The 17,801-nt window shown below is 45.2% G+C and overlaps 1 long non-coding RNA gene across 2 annotated transcripts in view; it reads left to right on the top strand.

The window, feature by feature from the left end:
* LOC121133990 overlaps positions 1 to 13,355 on the top strand; it is a 60,333-nt gene extending 46,978 nt beyond the window's left edge. The window contains exon 5 of one of the 2 annotated variants that reach the window (XR_005870995.1): positions 12,904 to 13,355. This is a non-coding gene — a long non-coding RNA (uncharacterized LOC121133990). The remainder of the gene's footprint in view (positions 1 to 12,903) is intronic. The other variant, XR_005870994.1, reaches the window with a different exon arrangement.
* Positions 13,356 to 17,801: the final 4,446 nt, after the last annotated feature.

Below are 17,801 nucleotides of genomic sequence, written 5' to 3'. Positions count from 1 at the left end.
ATGCACGTGTTTATTGACCTTTTAATTTTGAAACAGAGATGAGCTGATCACAGGCAGGGCACAGATGGCACCGATGCCCAAGCACGGTGTTGCACTGTATTGCAGAGATGGAAATCTTCAGCTTCGATTAGGGAGGCTGCTGCGTGAGGCTCTGTTCATTAATCAGAGCCTCCTGATAAAGTCTGCCGCAGCCAGAGTGGTGTGTTCTTTTTCCTTTTTACAGATATAAAAACCATATCATTGTCTTTATCGATCTCTGCTGCTATTATTATCAGGACACACTTTCAAAGCCACTGCCCACACTTCCCCTTCACACACTCTGCCCTGCAGCCTAGAATTCAGGATGGGGAATAGAGTAAGAGTTTAATGTCTGAGGTCTATGTTTGCCACCACGTGGAGCCCAGGGTTTGTGTGACCTTGGACAAATCACTTCATTTCTCTGAGCCTCAATGTTGCTGACATTTTATGGTTTGATCCAAAGTGCTGACCCATGGGCTCGTATGTTGAACACTTTGCTCCCCAACTGGTGGTGTATTTTGGAGGGCCATGGAGCCTTCCAGAGGTGGCACTTGACTGGTGGAAGGAGGTCACTAGGGCTGGGTCTATGAAAGCTCTACCTGGCCCCTAATTCCATCGCTTTCTGCATCCTAGTTTCTCGTGATGCAAGAAGCGTCCACCACGCCCTCCTACAATAGCAGCCACCATAATTGGCTGCAACCCTCTGAAACCATGAGCCATGATGAGTCATCCATCCCTTAAATTGTTTCCGTCCAGTACTGTGGTCATGGTGTCACATAGGAGTTACTCATACAACAGTGATGCCTACTTCCCTGGGTGGTTGAGAGCATTAAAAGACAGTGATCCAAATGCTTTGGGGAAATGGTTCCCCAGACACTGTGGGGAAATGATTTCCCAAAGTATCATGCCTAAGAATGACCCAGGGAGTTTTCCAGAATGCATATGCAAATCATATGCATGTCAAATCTGGGAGGCAAGGGATGAGGCTTCCCAATAGATGCCATGCAAAGGAACCCTTAGGATGCTGATGGAAAACCATCACTCTGCCCTTCTGTTAAGCTCTTTCCTTTTTACTGTTTTCAGCCCACATTTCCCAGTGTTCACCTCTGCCTCTGTTTCAGCATCTATGGGAAATGTTCTTTATACCACGCACTGCTCTCCTTCCCCTGGGTTTGAAAGTACTTTTTCTGTGGCTGCCATGACAAGCCTCTCTTTCCTCAGTCAAGTGACCTTTCACAGACTGAACGTTATCCATTAGCTTCGAGAAAATGATAGCAGCCCTGGTGCTGCTGGGGAAGGTCTGCTTGAGATGCCGTTGTCTGGGGGAATTTCAAGTGTTAGTCAGCAAACCATTAACCACTCATCCGGGCTTGAGCTCTGGGTCGAGTTTATAGCAGCTGGGGGTTTGTCCTTCATGTTCTAATTAATTTCTTGCAGGTTTGATTGAGAAAGCATGGATTCCTCAATAAAGTCACAGTATAATGGACCTTTCTTCCCTCCCTCCCTCCTCCCTCCCTTCTTCCTTTCTCCACCCATTAATTATACGAGAGTTCATGTCACACCTGTCCATAGGACAGGTACTGCATTCACTCACCATCCCCCCAAGTAGACGCTCAATAAATGTCTGTGGAATTGCTGTCACATTGGTAAACATCATCTATGGTATTGAGGATCTCTGCTGTCTTGATAGGCAGTGGGTGGGTGAGCGTCATTGACCCATCCGTGTCTTTTTTGTGAGCTGATGATGCAGTGGCCAGCTCTGAGGCAAAGCCAGCAAGGACAAGAATGTTCCATTATCTTCAGTGCACCAGGGCATGCTGTGTGAAACTAGAACCCTGAGGTGCCAACCTAGACAAAAAAGGGGTTCAGATTTTCACATTTGCAACAAAACTCCTGTCAATCACACTGCCAAGACTGGACTAATATCTGAGCTGTGTGAATATATTTCTTTCCAATTTTTCTGTCAATGGAAAATACCTGTGTCTACCAAATTGCCAACCAACACATACACTCAAAGACAAGGGAAAGTCAGCATAAAATTGGAAACAGAAACCTGAGTTAACCTGCCATAAGTGTGATAATTTACACTTAAGTCTGTGTCTAGTACCAGGCACTGCATTCCTTATCTCATGCAAAATGTTTTCCAGTAAATTGATCTGGTCCAAGGACAGAGCTGGCCTCATAGATGATGCCACAGCCCATGATCATCACAACAGACACTCTAAGTGGCTAAGTGACAGGAAGTTAGATATATTGTTCTCTCCACATTTACACAGGAGAGACGTCATCACTGTCCTTGTGTCATGGCCTGATGAGACACACAGAAGCTCAGTGACATCCCCAGGCAAGTTTCAGGGCTAAGCTGTGGCCTCCCTTCTATTCTTTGATACCCCAGGGTAGGTGATTACTGAATCACCAGAAACTTTAGACCCTGTGTTGACAAGACCCAAACTGGTAACTGGTCATTCTTGGGAATGGTAGTTTGAATAAAACTGGGGGTTATATTCTCTCACTCATGGACTTGAGTTGGAAGCTAGCATTCCTGCGAGTTCTGAGAACCAGCCATCACGGGTGTTAACAAGTCATAGTCGACAAGGTCCATGAGGCTGTGGTTGTGGGATGAAGAAACAGAAACACCTCAGAGTGAAAGGGGCACCAGTGCAATGTGGCAAGGAGTGGGTACCCCAAAACCTGGGGTGAGATAGGAAAAACTGTGTGATGAAAGCATTCTTCCACAGAGTGGGTGGCGACATGTCTTCTAAGTGGGTGTGGATTCGCTGCTCCTTTGTATGAAGCAGTTAGGGGAATGTGCAGAGGTCCAACATGTGAATTCATTAGCACTGCACCCCCCTCCCCCACAGCACCTGCCATTCTGAGGACTTTGATGAGCTATCAGCATCACTCTCAGCACTGGTTCGTGAGGCTCTGTCCTTTAGTGAGTTCTGCAGTCTAGGTGAAAGGAAGAACCCATCTTCCTTCCCCAGCTTAGGTATTGGAAAAATTGGGGAGAACACAACCTGTTCACTACTTTGCATTCCTTCCTGGGGAGGACTGAGCTACCTGCAATGCAGGGCTATTGACGGTGATGGTATCCATTACAGTGTTAGCTTAGGTGTAGGCTTTCTCCATACTACAAAAGAATAGACCAGTGGTTCTGAACCTTCCTGACACTGTGGCCCTTTAATACAGTTCATGGTGTAATGACCACGCCCCCATCCATAAAACTATTCATCACTACATCATAGCTGTAATTTTGCTACTGTTATGAATCATAATGTAAATATCTGGTATTCAAGATGTCTGATATTCGATCCCGTGAAAGGGTCATGTGCCCCCCTAAATGGGTCTTGGCCCACAGGATGAGAAACTGCTGTAAGAGGCTCATGATTTTATTCATCCCTTACTGCAGGTCACAGAAATTGACTCATGAGTATGGAACGTCCCACACATTGTGGCGCTGTGATCTCCAAGTGATGCTTTGCAACCCCACCTTTATCTTACATTTAGTGAAGAAAGGGACACAGCACAGCCAGCTCTGCCTGTAGGAGGCATCATCACATAGAAATTGCCCAGGAGTAGGGTAGCTGCTGGAAGACCCTTCACTCTGATATTTGGAGATGGGGTCAAGCTGAGCCCTCCAGGATCATCCGAGAAGAGGAAGGGGACTGGAATTCCCCCACAGAGAGGGTCTGTTGCCACCATCCAGAGGCAGAGGCACACCCAGTAGTCATGGTAGGGGGTGCTGGCTGGAAGGCAGAATGAGGAAATGGGGTGTAAGGGGATGAAGTTGCAGTGGGGGGCAGGGAGGCAGCTTTGTAGTATAACTGGAATGTTAAGAATTGCAGAAATGGAGATTTCTGCTTTCGAGAAAGATCTCTGTTTAAGAAACCCCACAATTATTTCTTCTTGTGCAGTCACATTCCTATTTTGTGGTCAGTGGCTGATGTCTGCTTTCATGTTCAAGACAGTGACATCTCAGACACTCCAGTCACCTCAATATTTCCACAGGTGTGCGAACAAATGCATTTCCATCTACAATTTCATGGCTTCTGTATTGGTAATTCTGTCTCCTAACTCCCCTTCAGCACCCGCATTTAAAGCATCTGTGGTGCTCTGCAGGCTGCAAAACCTCCCTGCACAGTCGCTTCTCCCTCCTGCAGTGGAGGGTCAGCAAGGCTTTCCTCCACTCACGGGATTTTCCTAGGGGGTCTGTGGGTTACAGTGGGAGTGTAGAAGAGATGAGGGAGTATCATTTCAGAGACTCAGGGAACCTTGCTATCAGGCCACCACTGATCCCCGCAAGCTCTGAAGGCCAGCTGGATCACTTCCTGCACCCGGCTTCACCAGTAGACATAGGTGTCTCCACACACACAGAGGCTGGTGAAAGCGGCCCCTCCCTAAGAAAGATGGAGACTACGAAGAGCAGGAGGAAGAGAGGGAGGAGAATAAAGAGGACTAGGAGGAGGAAGTGAGGGAAGAAGGGGAAGGGAGAAGAGAAAGGAGTAGAAGGAGGAAGAGAAGCATGGGGGGGGGAGAAACAGGAAGTAGAAGAAACTGCTTGTCAGCCTTAGTCCAGATGAACGTTTGCCTCCATGATACGCTCTTGGCCAGAGCCATCAGGATCAGCCATCCCTTTCTCTTGCTGTTGAGTGGGGTAGGGAATGTTTCCTGAGTATGACTGAGAAAACTTACTTCTATTGTTGGTCATGTCGTGCCCGTGTGTGCCCCCGCCCCGTCCTGTCTGTCCCCCCCCCCCCCATCAACATTCCCAATCAGCCCAGTAGATTATAGTCACCTGGAAAAAAATTCAGCAATTAGTTGGTGCCTGGAAGGATAACAGATGCCCTGGGTACCTCATGCAGTTGGCTAATGTGAGGTTCTCCATCAGCCCTTGAGTGATGGAGTGGGCTGGTCTTTTTCAGGTAAAGTTGCATTAGTATGAATTATTGGGAAAGCCTTTTCATAATAGCCAAAGACCTAACTAGACTCCATAACTTGGAGAATAAAGCAACTGCCTGTTTTAGGTTGTACTGGCAGCGTTGATTGCAAGTCTCAAAGCACATTCTAGGAAGACATACACGACGTGAGTCATACTGCATATCCATTGTGTAATAGTTTTACTGCACAGGAAACCCCTCACAGGTAAGTGGCTTCAAACAATGACATGATATTAACTTACCCAGAGGGCACTGGGAACTTTACCACGAGATGGCCTGATGCCAGCGGGGCTTTCTTGGTATTTGTGGTTAGACTGGAGTAAGGAGGAGAAGGTCCCTTATCTCCTCACTTGTGTCTTGAAGGTAGTTGGCTACTGGTTGAGTAACAGGTGGTAGTCAAGCTGCATGTTTCTCATCTAGCAGAGTCACTTTAGCTTGTTTGTAAGAGGGGCACCATGCTTGACCTCAGTCTCTTAGACGGGTACCTTGCAATGGGCACACAATCACTTCTGCTGCCTTCTCTTAATTAAAGGCAGCCATAAGATCACCCTACATCAAGGATGTTAATTCTTGATGAAAAGTGTTACAGGGCTGCATTGCAAGAGTTGGGAACACTGGGAGAGCCTAATGGTGGATCTCTTTGCAACTGATCTACCACAGACCTAAAGAAAACAGATGTGTTTTGTGAGATACCAAGGTGCGGAGAGAGTTTTGTAATGTAAATGGCCACACAGATTCCTTGCAAGATCTATCACCTTTCTGAAAGGTGCAATACTTGCTTCCACACGCCTCCCTGTAAGGCAGAATACTGGGAGAGCACCTGCCCTCCCTCCCTCCCCAAGCTCCTGCTGCCACAGCAATGCTATGGTGATGCCCCATGATGCTTCAGACACCTTCAGCGTGTGCTGAACAGAGTCAGAAAAGATGAATTCAAACAGATGGAAGGAAAATGCTAAGATATGCCCGAGGTGGCAGAGACACAAAGCCAGATTCTTTTCTGCTTCTGTCTCTGCCTCTGACAGCTGCTGGTGCCCCCCGACTCCTCACTGATGAATCAGAGCTTTTCCGGGGGGCTCTGTTTGCTCCTGCCATTATCACATAGGTATTTAATATGGGGAAATTTAATCACGTTTGTTTGCCTATGTTTTCATCCTCACGACAAATCATTTGTAATGGGAGATCAGGAGGTGGAAGGAAGATGCAGCAAATCTCGGCTGACGTTTTTATCACCGGGTTCGGAGCTTCTGTCTCGGGGCTGGGTTTGCCACCAACTGCAAATCACCCTGACTGAATGAGCTCCATGGGAAATGGGAAGGAAGACCAATTCAGGATTCCCCCTGAGAACTCAGGTGGCCTGCTGTCTCTCAATTGCCTACCATCCCCACAACAAGGATTTGGGGACAACTACTTCACCCTAGGTGTCATCCTTTTTAACCCTTTCTATAGACAGAGTAGAGAGCCCTTCTTGGCCATGGGGAAGCTGACACTAGAAGTCTCCCAGGGTTCATCCAAGGTCAGTCAGGTCTGCATGTGTCATGAGCCTGTGTCCTTAATTGTGGCACCATGATGCCCCCTTTCCCCACCAAATTGCAAGGCATTCTCAATTTCTTGATAAACTGTATCTCCTTCAGAGGGGTCTATTTTCCTAGAGCATGTTTGCACATACAGAGAAGCTCAGCTCAGCATAGACACATATGTGGGTCAAGTCAGGAAGTCAGGATTCTTGTTTGGGAAATGCTGGAAATTAAGCACAGGGACTTTGCAGACACTAGACAGTACTCTATCACTGAGCCACATCTTTAGTCCAAGAAGGCAGGACTCTTGACAACATGTCTGGGCTTTCTTGATTACAGCATGCACTCCCCCTTGGTCCTTTACCTTCCATGAATGAGGCAGAGCCATACTGACCCTGGGTAACTCCTCACCTGCATCATTGATCTTTGTGGTAGAAATACAATTGGTTCTAGGATTTCAAAGATCTGAATTTCTAAGATGAAATCACGATAGTTCCAAGCCATGTACTTTTTGTTTTATTTTTCAATTATACTTACCTTTTGTAAAATTTCAGCTATAACTGAACTATTTAAAAACCACTTTCCAAGACAGAATAACAGTATGAATACTTCAGGGAGTAACTCTGAAAGATGAAGACTTTCAAAGGAAACATTCAAAAATCACACAGCACATTGTACTCTTATCGTACTCACTTGTGAAATGTTATGTATTGCTGAGAAAGTTCTGAAAAGGGTCCTAGATGAGAAATCAGAGGCAGAGATGTAAGGAAGAACGAGGAGATGTTGACTGCATCAAGGGATTGGAGGGTGTCCTTCAAACAGTTGTGGTTTGAATGTGAATTGTCTCCCTTAGGCTCGTGTGTCTGAATGCTGGGTCTCCAGTTGTTTGGTGACGTTATAGAACTGGAGGAAGTATGTCACTGGGGATGACAGATAGATCTTTGAGGGTTTATAACCTTACCTCACTTCCCATTTGTTCTTCCTGCTTCCTGTGAGTAGAGGAACTTAACCAGCCATGCCCTCCCCCATCATTATGGATTCTCCTTCTGGAATCTGAGGTTAGATTAAGCTCCTTTGTGAAATTGCTTTTGGTCATGGTGTTTTATTGCAGCAACAGAAAATTAACTAGCACAGTGATCAGCCACATTAAATGATAATGACAAGTGGAACAAAAACTGAGACACTGCTGCTGATTTTGGTATTTGGAGGTCCCCAGGACTGTGATTGTTGTTTTGATGGAACCCTGTGGATGAGATCTACACTTGGAGGAAGCAAAGGGTAAGAGAGTAGAATAGAGTTTTGCTTTCTAGAAGGTTCACTGAATGGGAAAAAGCTGGGGGAAGCTTCTTCTCTTGGAACCAGGCATGACTGACATCTTCAAGGTAGGGAAACATGAATGCCATGTGAAATATGAGTTAGTTACGATAGTGAGCTTGGGTGTGTAATGGGGGAGCTTCAGTGAATGGAATGGGGTCTTGCTGAAGAAATGAGTGGGTTCTGATAGCATAAGGAGGTATCTCTAGAAAGGGGGAAGAGATCTCAAATACCTGTTTATCGAGCTCTTGTTGATACCATGCCAGATCACAAGTGCCTACTGTATAGAGTATTAAGGAACCATATGAGATAGGAGTGCCCATCTTATTTTCATGGTTTTCATGCTCTAATGGTTGTTAAGGGCAACTGTAGGCATGACATCTAAACTAGTTCTTCATAGATGAGTACACATGTTCTCCAAAGAAAAACTCGAGGTCTTGAGAGCCAAGAAAGCACAAAGGGCATTCCTAGCAGAGGAAACAGTGTTTGTAAAGATGTAGACACCAAACCAAGTGGAAGCAAGCATGGTAGGAATTGGGGAAACGCAGGAGTGTTTGGGAATGAAAAGCAGTGTTCCCAGTGAGAATGTTTAGTGACTCACATTTCCTTATTCCTTGAGGGATTTGGTACTTGGAGAGCTAGTAGAGATGAAGGAGACATACTGAGGAAGGGTCATGAACCCAGAGAAGGGAGGGACAGATTATGTGCTCCAAGGACACACAGTGACCATATCACAGCTCCAATGTTAATGAGTCCAAGTGATTCTCCCTCTTCCCTCGAATGACTGACACAGCTTTTGCTGCTACTCCTGATTCCATAGTGACTCTATCATCCGTGCAGATCCATCCATCCATGGACTTTCAGACAAACCGTGCACCTGCCTCTACTAATTTCCTGTTATATGTAAAGGAAAGTCTAGATGCCTTTGTCACATCTTACAAATCCCCATAAAATTTCTATGTCTCAATCTCATGTTCTCCTGGCTCCATTTGGCCACCTTGCCTTGACTAACACAGCCTGTTATAACTTGATTGCTTTTTTGTCTGTGCTACCTCCTATGGTCTCCCTGCCTCATCCCTGCCTTGTGGACAGCATGAGAGTCACTCTTTAGATCTCATCTCAGTCATCCCTAACCCTAGGCACCTTTCCTTTACCTTAGGACATGGGTCACATCTCCCAGTTCTCGGGGCAAAGTATCTCAAGTTTCTCTACTGTGGAAACTGCACAGAAGGGGAATTTTACATTTTGTGGCCTTGTTATTTGACTGGCATTCCTCTCCACTATTATCATTGATTCCATGAGAGGAGAAATGGTGTCTTATTTCTCTTTCTCTCTCACACACACACCACAGGATCCAGGACCCGGCACTTGATCTGATGCATGGCAGTCAATCAATAAAAACTCTGTAAGTGGATAAATGGTTGCATGGATTTGCAAGTGCCTCCAAAATCCATTACACCCTTAGAAAATCCAGGACAGCCTCACTGGACCACATGCAACCTCCCTCTCCCCAATATATCCACGGGATGATTTTCTTCATTTTAGTGTAAGTAGATCAACTCCCCACAATCCCATGCACATAAGCGTGCCCAACCTGAACACTAGTAAACACGCTGTCTAGACAAGAGAGCAGACATACTCTCATCAAATCCTGCAAATAGGAGGGAAAAACAACCCTTGTTGCTTCAGCACACATGTTTATTGATGATGTAGATTAAACTTTAATCATATTGCACAGTTTCAATTTCCAATTGAAATTGAAAGTCTGAGCCATGTACGGGTTTTTATTACCTTCCACTTACGCCACTGATGGAAGCGATCGGAGGGGAGCCATCTTCCAGAGGCCTCAGGTGGGGTGGCTGGGCCGTAAATCAAATTAATACTGTAATGTTGCTGAAGTGGTAATGCATAATAGGAGATGAGAAGGGTTAGGGGCAATTTAGAGAACGTGGCACCTCATTGTCAGGGAGGGATGGTGTATGATGGGATGGGACTCCAAGGGGAGGGCAGGGTTAGTACCTCCAGTTATCTCCTTGCGAACGGCAGGCATTTTTATAAACTATAGACAATTGTATTCAACCACACTTTCAAAAACACTTTCGATGATAAAAGTCCCTCCTGAGGAGGATCAGGAGGTTCTTCCATGTGAATGTTTTCAGATGGTAATCCCTAAGGGCCAAAGACAATGTGGAAGGGGATGACAGCTGAGTTCAAAGCTGAGGGAATCTTGTAATGCTGTTAATATTATTGTAATGACACCTGGTGATAAAAAAGGTGTACATCTGTGTCCTCACAAACTCAGGGCATCTTTTTACTTGTGTGACTCATTACTGAACAGTGAGTACAAGACCTGTCACTCATCTGTAGAGGAGGCAGTGTTTATGAAGTTACCATGGAGATCAGCCTAGTGCTAGATCAAGGAGTAGAACTTAAGCACACCTCCAACAACATGTATTGTTTGTTGAGCACTTACTATGTCCCAGTCTCTTCTTGAACACTTATGTGTATTACAAATAGGTGAAGGAAGGTACCATTTGTGATAAATGCAAGTGATGTTCTCTCTTTGTCCTGGGGCAGCTAATCCCTGACACATAAGGGCTCTTGCTTGTGGCTGGTGGCCTTGCTGTGCTACTACACTGTGACTTTTGTTTTTCTGGCAGACTCTTGGCAGTTGCCTTCTCAGTTTGAAGGTGTTCAGAAGCAGGCTGCCATATGCAAACACCGTGTGACAGGGTCCAAAGGGTGGCTTAGAGCCAATGGCCATTTAAACGCCTCAGTCCAAGAATCCTTGCAGGAAAGTGAAAGCAGCCCCATCTCCTGTCAACTTTATTGCATGACAGAAGCTGTCATTGACACGGTGATGACATGGGCTCAAATGATAGGATGTAACTAGGTCGGCTGTGGATACATTCCTTAACCATGGAATCTGTGGGATTGTGAAATGCGTATTTTCAGCCACCAAGTTGTGGAGTTATTTGTTACACAACCATAGATGACCAAAACAATTAAACAGATTAATTTACTTGCCCAGAACCTAGACCTGAAGGCAGGGAATAGACTCTAAGAGGAGTTCAAGCGCTTTACTATATTCTACTTCTTTAAGTTGTTTACTCTTTTATTTGGTATTTTTGTTTGTTTGTTTTTTGAGATGAGGGCTCCGTAGCTGACAATAATATTGAGTCTCTGATCCTCCTGTCCCACCTCTTTAGGGCTGGGTTTGCATATGTGATGCTGGGGGTCAAACCAGGGCACTGAGTATATGAGGCAGGCACTCTACCCACTGAGCTACATCTCTATACCCCTTGTTTTCAAGCTTTTGTACATGGGTATGACTGTACATTGAGTGTATCCCCACCCCCATGTCTTCCTATCTCGCTTCCCCCATCCAGTAGTCCCCTTTGTGCCCATGATAGTTTTGTTTTTGCTTCTACAGTGTGTGTGTGTGTATAAGAGAGGGGAGGGAGAGAGGGAAAGAGGGAGGAAGAGGGAGAGAGAGAGAGGGAGGGAGAGGGAGACAGAGGGGGAGGGAGAGGGAGAGAGAGAGATTTTATTATTGAAAGTCTTATTGTAAGACCTGAAACTTTTAGAGTTAGAGTAAAAAGTAAGAAAAACACTTCAAGATGTAGGCAAAGGAAAGCGCTTTCTCAGTCAGCCTCTAGTCGCTCAGCAGATAAGGCTGGCCACAGACAAATGGGACCTCATGGAAACAAAGCTTCTGCATAACAAAATAAACAAGCAGAGCATTGCTTGCAGAACAGGAGCCCATCTTTGCTGCCGACACATCAGACAGAGGCTTAATAGCTCAACTCTGCAGAGAACACAGTCTACGTCTTTACTGTGACACAACAGTTGCACTTGTGGTACATCGTTCAAGAGGTCTCCTAAAGAGTCCATGGCTATAAAATGCTTAGCAACATACCATGTTGAGTGCTTGTTCCTGTTATTACAGCAGATGGTTTTTTGCTACCCTCAAGACATAAGTTAGAAAAAGAGAGAGAGAGTCCTACAAGCAGGGAGGCTGAGATGACACTCATGGTAGCCCTTGAATGGCTGCCCACCCTCACTAGCAACCATTCCAAGGAATGTTTTAATAAAATGTTCATGAGCCACTGTCTTGGAAGCTGAAATGGCAACCCCCAGATGGCCACTGATGCAGCTTAGTCTCCCCGTCTCTTCCAGCATTTCCCAGGGAGCCCCTGAGACAGGGAGGGAAGGTATGGTCTGAACCCAAGTAGACATTACAGTAGGACAGGTGTTGGTTTGAGAATTCCAAACAATACTCCCCAGCTGTTATTGTCCTTGGGGAGAATGGAAATGGCCTGGGAGATTTAACTTGTTCTGAATCTGTTGTACACTGCACTGACAGTCTGTGACTTGGCGACTGTCTTAGTTTGTATTTCTGTTGCTGTGATAGACCAAAAGCAACCTGGAAAGGAAAGGGTTTATTTTCATTTTACAGCTTGCAGTCCATTGTCCAGGGAAGTCAGGGCAGGAGCCTGGACCCAGGATCAGAGGCCGTGGGCTTGCTTACTGGCTTGTACCTCGTGGCTTTTACAGCCTGCTTTCTTACACAGCCTCGGGTTACCTGCTCAGAGATGACACTGCCCACTGGCTGGGCCTGGCCACATTTATGAATCAGGAAATGATTGTGGCCCTCCCACTACTGTCAATCAGAAAACATGACTCGCAGATATGCCCACAGCCAATCTGATGGAGGTGGCAATTCCTCAGTAGAGAGTCCTTCTTCCCAGGGATGTCTAGGTTTCTGTCAATTTGACAGACTATGACAGAGATCTAGAGGGGAAAGGAGGGCATACCGATGTCCTCAGAGGCCTGATTTCTGTCTCCTAGTCATTGGGACTCCATGATAAAAGAATTATGTAATAATTATCAGGAATGCCTAATATTCAGGCAGAACTGGAATTCATCCTCCAAGGAGCAGGCAACTCATGAAACATATTCCATCTCTTTGCATCACTAAGCAGCATGGAGCTGAATCACCCATGTCTACATAATGGCTTTTATTAGCTTTTCTTGGTTAATTTTTAAAGTCTACCTAGCCTTATCTGATTCCACTTGCTTTAACCTCTTCTGATGGAAACTCACTTTTCTTCTTGTAGGTGTAGACACTCAAAACACTTCAGGACCTCTGATATGCTACTGCAGGCAATTAGGGAGAGGCAGACATGTTCCCAGCGTCATGAGAATCTGATAAATCCCGACTGTTTGAAGACACCGCAGCTGGTCTGTTTGGAGCATAGCTTGGAATGTCAAAACTTATATCCACAGAAGTCAATGCCTGAGTTTCTCTCTTATTTGTTATTGCTTCTACATTTTCATTATATAGTGTGGGTTGTTATGGTGATGGGCAGTCAGAATATTGAGAGGCTCTTGGAGAAAATACATCATCTATGTGAAGTGATTGGCTTCTCAGTCAGGTTGGGGGAAGGCAAACAGTCTGGGCTCATGTTCCAATCAGTCAAGGATCACAAGGTTAATAAAATCTCTAAACTAAATGCTATTTGACTTCTTTAAAAAAGCTCAGAGCTTTAAAGGGTTGTGGCAGTCGGACAGGAAGTGTCTCTTATGTACACAGGGGTGTAGTAAGGTCTTTGGCCAACTTGACCTTCTTCTGGCCACATTCAGGCACCCTCTGCTTTTTTGTAAATAAAGTTTTATTAGAATGAACCATGCCTATTTGTTGGCATATTATATGAGATTGCTCTTGTACATTAGCAGTAGGACTGATACTCATAACAGATACAGAGACTGCAATATCTGCAAATCCAGAAGCATGTACTCTCTGCTTTGGGAAGTCAACATTTTTCCAGTCCCTCATGGGATCGTGGCTAAGGCTAATAGAAGTCCAGTCAATGAGGCTAGGGGACCTCAGCTAATACCATGTCGCTTTGGTTGACTAGCCCAGTGGACTTGAACACACCTTACCATATCAATGTTTATTCCTTGTAAAATGTCCCAATTTTAAAGTTTTGTTTACTTTTGTTTTATGTGCACCAGTGGTTTTGCCTGCACATATACCTGTGTGTTAATGTGTTTTGCCATCAGTGCCCAGGAAGTCCCGAAGTCTGCACTGGATCCCCAGAAGTAGAGTTACAGATGGTTGATCCACCATTCGGATGCTGGGAAGTCAGCCCAGCTCTGCAGGAACAGCCAGTTTTCTTAACAGCTGAGTCATCTCTCCAGCCTTCAAATGCCCATATTTCTGTCTGCAAGCTGACATCTTATTTTATAATCATGTCTTTCTTCCGTTCCTTCCCAGGATAATGTTATTGAAACACATGTACCGGGAGTTGAACAAATGTTTGTTGAATGGATATGTGTCCAATATTATTATCTCACAGAGTTTCATTAAGCTTGAAGGATACACTAGAAACCACATTTTGAGATGGAAGTAGGAGGCTTCCTTCCCAGCCTTTGCTGTAAAAGCTAGAGCTGAAGGAAACGGAACTGGTTCTCATGTGATCCTCACCTCACCTTCCCTTGGTAGATTCTCTTTGTCTCCGTTTGGCAGGTGTAAGGCATCAGTGCCTTCAAGTTGGCTCCACGGTGAAGGTTTATTATTAGGGCAACTGTGAGCTGTAATTAGAATGGAATGTAGTTGGTACCTAGGGCTGTTCAAAGAACTGTGTCTCCTTTATTCTTTCTCATTCTTTCTCTTGTTCCAATTATCTGTTCAACTCTCCTTCCTCTCTGCTGGTCATGTTCCTGGTGCCCTTTTTTGGTCCGTGAGATTTGACTTATCCACACCTTGTTCCCAACCCCCCCAACATCCTCATCCCCCCTGTAGTCACAGTTTCTCACTTTGATAATGCTCAACACCACAGAGCTGTTTTTCTTAGCTGATTATATATTTTCACTCCAGACCACAGAGGTTGGAAGTCATTGTCTGTGTCAAAATCAGTATTCTTGACCTACATGGTGTAGTGGCATCTTGCCTTGCCAGTGAACTTGCAGCAGTGACCACACCCTTTGGGCGTGGTTTCAGGTGTGGATGTGACTGCTTTAAGGTAGAGAAACTTTAAGGGTTGGGGGAGGTGGGGGGGGATCATCAGAAGGGCAGTGACTGCATCTTCTGGAGCAGGAAGGCTGCGGCAGTTATTTACTCTTATCTGTGTAAGTTGTTCCCCAATAAAACACCTATTTGTCGTTTATCTTGGGTCTGGTGAACTCCTTATTCCTCTGCCTTCAACATGGTCCATATGTTACTTAGCTATCTGGCTGGTGGCTGGGTGAGTTCACAAGGCTGAAGCAGTTGCCATATGTTCATTCTATAGACCATGACTGATGCCTGCTTTTGGGAAAGAATTTGGTATCTTCATGGCTTATGGGTGTTTCCAGTTGTTAGGATTTTAATCTGAATTGTTCCCTCCCTGGTCATGTTTTGAACATTTAGTTCCCAACTGGTATTACTCATTTGGAAGATTGTGAACCTCAGACGGTGTCCCTAGCTGGTAAACATAGGTGAAAGAGATGACCACTTCTACTTCCTGCCTCTCTTCCTATCTTCCGGTCTGCTGTGATGTGAACACCCTGTGATGTGTGGTGAGATATTATTTATGACTTATTAAAGCTTGTCTGAGGATTCAGAAAGCAAAGTCAGCCACAGGCCATAGAAGCCAGGCACAGACACCTTTAATCCCAGCAGCCAGAAGCTAGGAGGTGGTGGTACACACCTTTCATCCTAGGACTCAGGATTAAGAGATAGACTGATCTCTCTGAGTCCAAGGCCACCCAGATCTACACAAGAGTGAATCAGTCTAAACGAGAATTATAGCTCACACCTTTAATTCCAACATTAGAGAAGTATATAAGACAGAAGCAAGGTCTCAGAGAGGCATTCATCCTCCAGCCACACTGAGGAGAGGCAGCAGTTTGAGACTTGGTAAAGAGCTCGTGCGTGTGTGGATCAGTCCTTTCAGCCTGAGTTGGAGGTGAGAGCTGCTTTGGTTTTCTGATATACAGCTTGAAGTGTGAACCCCAAAATCAGTCTCTGGGTCATTTATCTTTTTGTGTTACAGTGATGCACTGAATCTATGAAATGCCGCAAACCTTTGCCCCTTAGGTTGTTTCTGTTGGGTGCTCTGTGATACAAAAGTAACATGTACGTCAGTTAAAGACGGAGGATAAATTTCGCAAGCCTTCATTCTGAATCCTGACTCTGATCCACGAGGAAAGGTCCCAGGATTTTCAGGTATATGCAGTCCTTTGCTGTGTACCATCTGTGATGTTAGAATAGTACATGCACACAGAGGGAGAGTAGGAAGGGGAGAAGGAGGGGGAGAGGGAGAGGGAGAGAGGGGAGAGGAAGGGGGAGGAGAGGAGGAGGAGAAGAGGAGGAGAGGGAGGGAGAAAGGGAGGGGGAAACGGAGAGGAGGGGAGTAGGGATCATGCCTCTGAGTCTCTGAACCATCCGAAAAATGAGACAGAGAAACTGGCCATCAGGCGAACCCTTGGCTATGAAGGATCTATGCCTCCCTAACTGAGGCTAATTGATTGAGACCAGATAATTCACCAAAGAGTAAAGCCATGCAAAAGAGGCGGAAAACCGGCTTCCTTTGGCAGATCCTCCTGTTAGCTTTTCACCACTACTGGGGCTTGTCATTCTCAGAACTCCACACAAATTTTTCTCCCTTCCCCATTCTTTGTACTAATTCCACTTGGGTCTGTTCGTTGGAAAAGGCTCACTAATAAAGTGATAAATGACTCTGTCATTAAGAAAGACTTTGGAGAGATGTCCCAGCAGTTTGGAGCCCTTACTGTTTCTGCAAAGGCCCTGGGTTCAGTTTCCCGAACCCACATGGGTGACTCACAAGTACCTGCTACTCTAGGGGATCTGATGTCCTGTGGCTTCTGTAGGTCTCTGGGCATATGTGGTTGGCTAGCTTCTTTGTTATGTACACATATGTAACACACACACACACACACACACACACACACACACTAATGATTTTCCTCACACACAAAAATAAAAGAGCTGGAAACTCAGGTTCTGCCTTCCCTCTTTGCATCTCAAAAGTGTTGGTTAGAGAGCTTTGGTTTTAGATTATAGAAAGAGATTTCTCATTGCTTAGGTAGAAGACATATATATTAATATAGTAGAAAAATATAGGATTGCAGGTTAAATTAGAAGGATGGAGAGCCGATCTCAAAGAGTAAAAGAATTCTTTGATATTGGTGCCATAAATTCTTGAAAGAAAAATACCTGCCACTTGGAAAGAGAGGAGGCAGTTGCTGTCCAATTCTTGTGCCACTCCATTTGCAGAACCATGTGGATTCCAGAAGGAAGGGGCTGATGTCTCCAGGGTCTTTGGGTCAGAAGGTAAATTGCCTTTATGCTTGGTATTTGTGGGGGCCACGCACATTGAATGAAAATTTCCACAGAGAAAAGTAAGTAGCTATTACTAAGCTTTAGGAGAATGGATACTGGGTTGGTCAAGGCCAAGCCAAGCCACTTCTTTAAAACCTGGGCTGTGACCAGAAATCACAGAGCCACTGGGGACCCCAATCCAGATCTCACTGTAACAGGCTCATACTGTTTTGGCTGATCCTTCACACATTGAGAACTAAGTGGAATGTTCTTCGCTTCTGAGACAGTTTCTGTTCACTGAAGCCAACCCAGCATGTAATGGAGCAGACAGGCATCTACCAGCTGTGGTTTGATGAGTTCGTCTAAGTCCCCTCTCCTATTGCCACCCTTCTGACCCTGGTCTGAGCTATCTCTTTGGATTCAGGGTTGTTATCTCCAATTTTCATATTCCAAAGACAAGTCAGAAAAATGGCCTCATATACCCCCTACATATGAGATTGATCAAATACGTAATTCACATTAAAGCAAAGGAACATACATTCTTTTGTGTATACTGTATTTATTGGTGCATAACTATAAACACAAGAGAGACAGTTTCTGAACCCATGGACCTTGCAGACTAACAGAAAGGACAGATGTATCAGAATGCAACTGTGCCAAAATGTTAAACCCTCTGAGAGCGCTAGGACT

This window comes from Mesocricetus auratus, unplaced genomic scaffold, assembly GCF_017639785.1.
Source record: "Mesocricetus auratus isolate SY011 unplaced genomic scaffold, BCM_Maur_2.0 Super-Scaffold_100025, whole genome shotgun sequence".
Lineage (NCBI taxonomy): Eukaryota > Metazoa > Chordata > Mammalia > Rodentia > Cricetidae > Mesocricetus > Mesocricetus auratus.
This window is presented reverse-complemented; position numbering and strand designations above follow the sequence as displayed.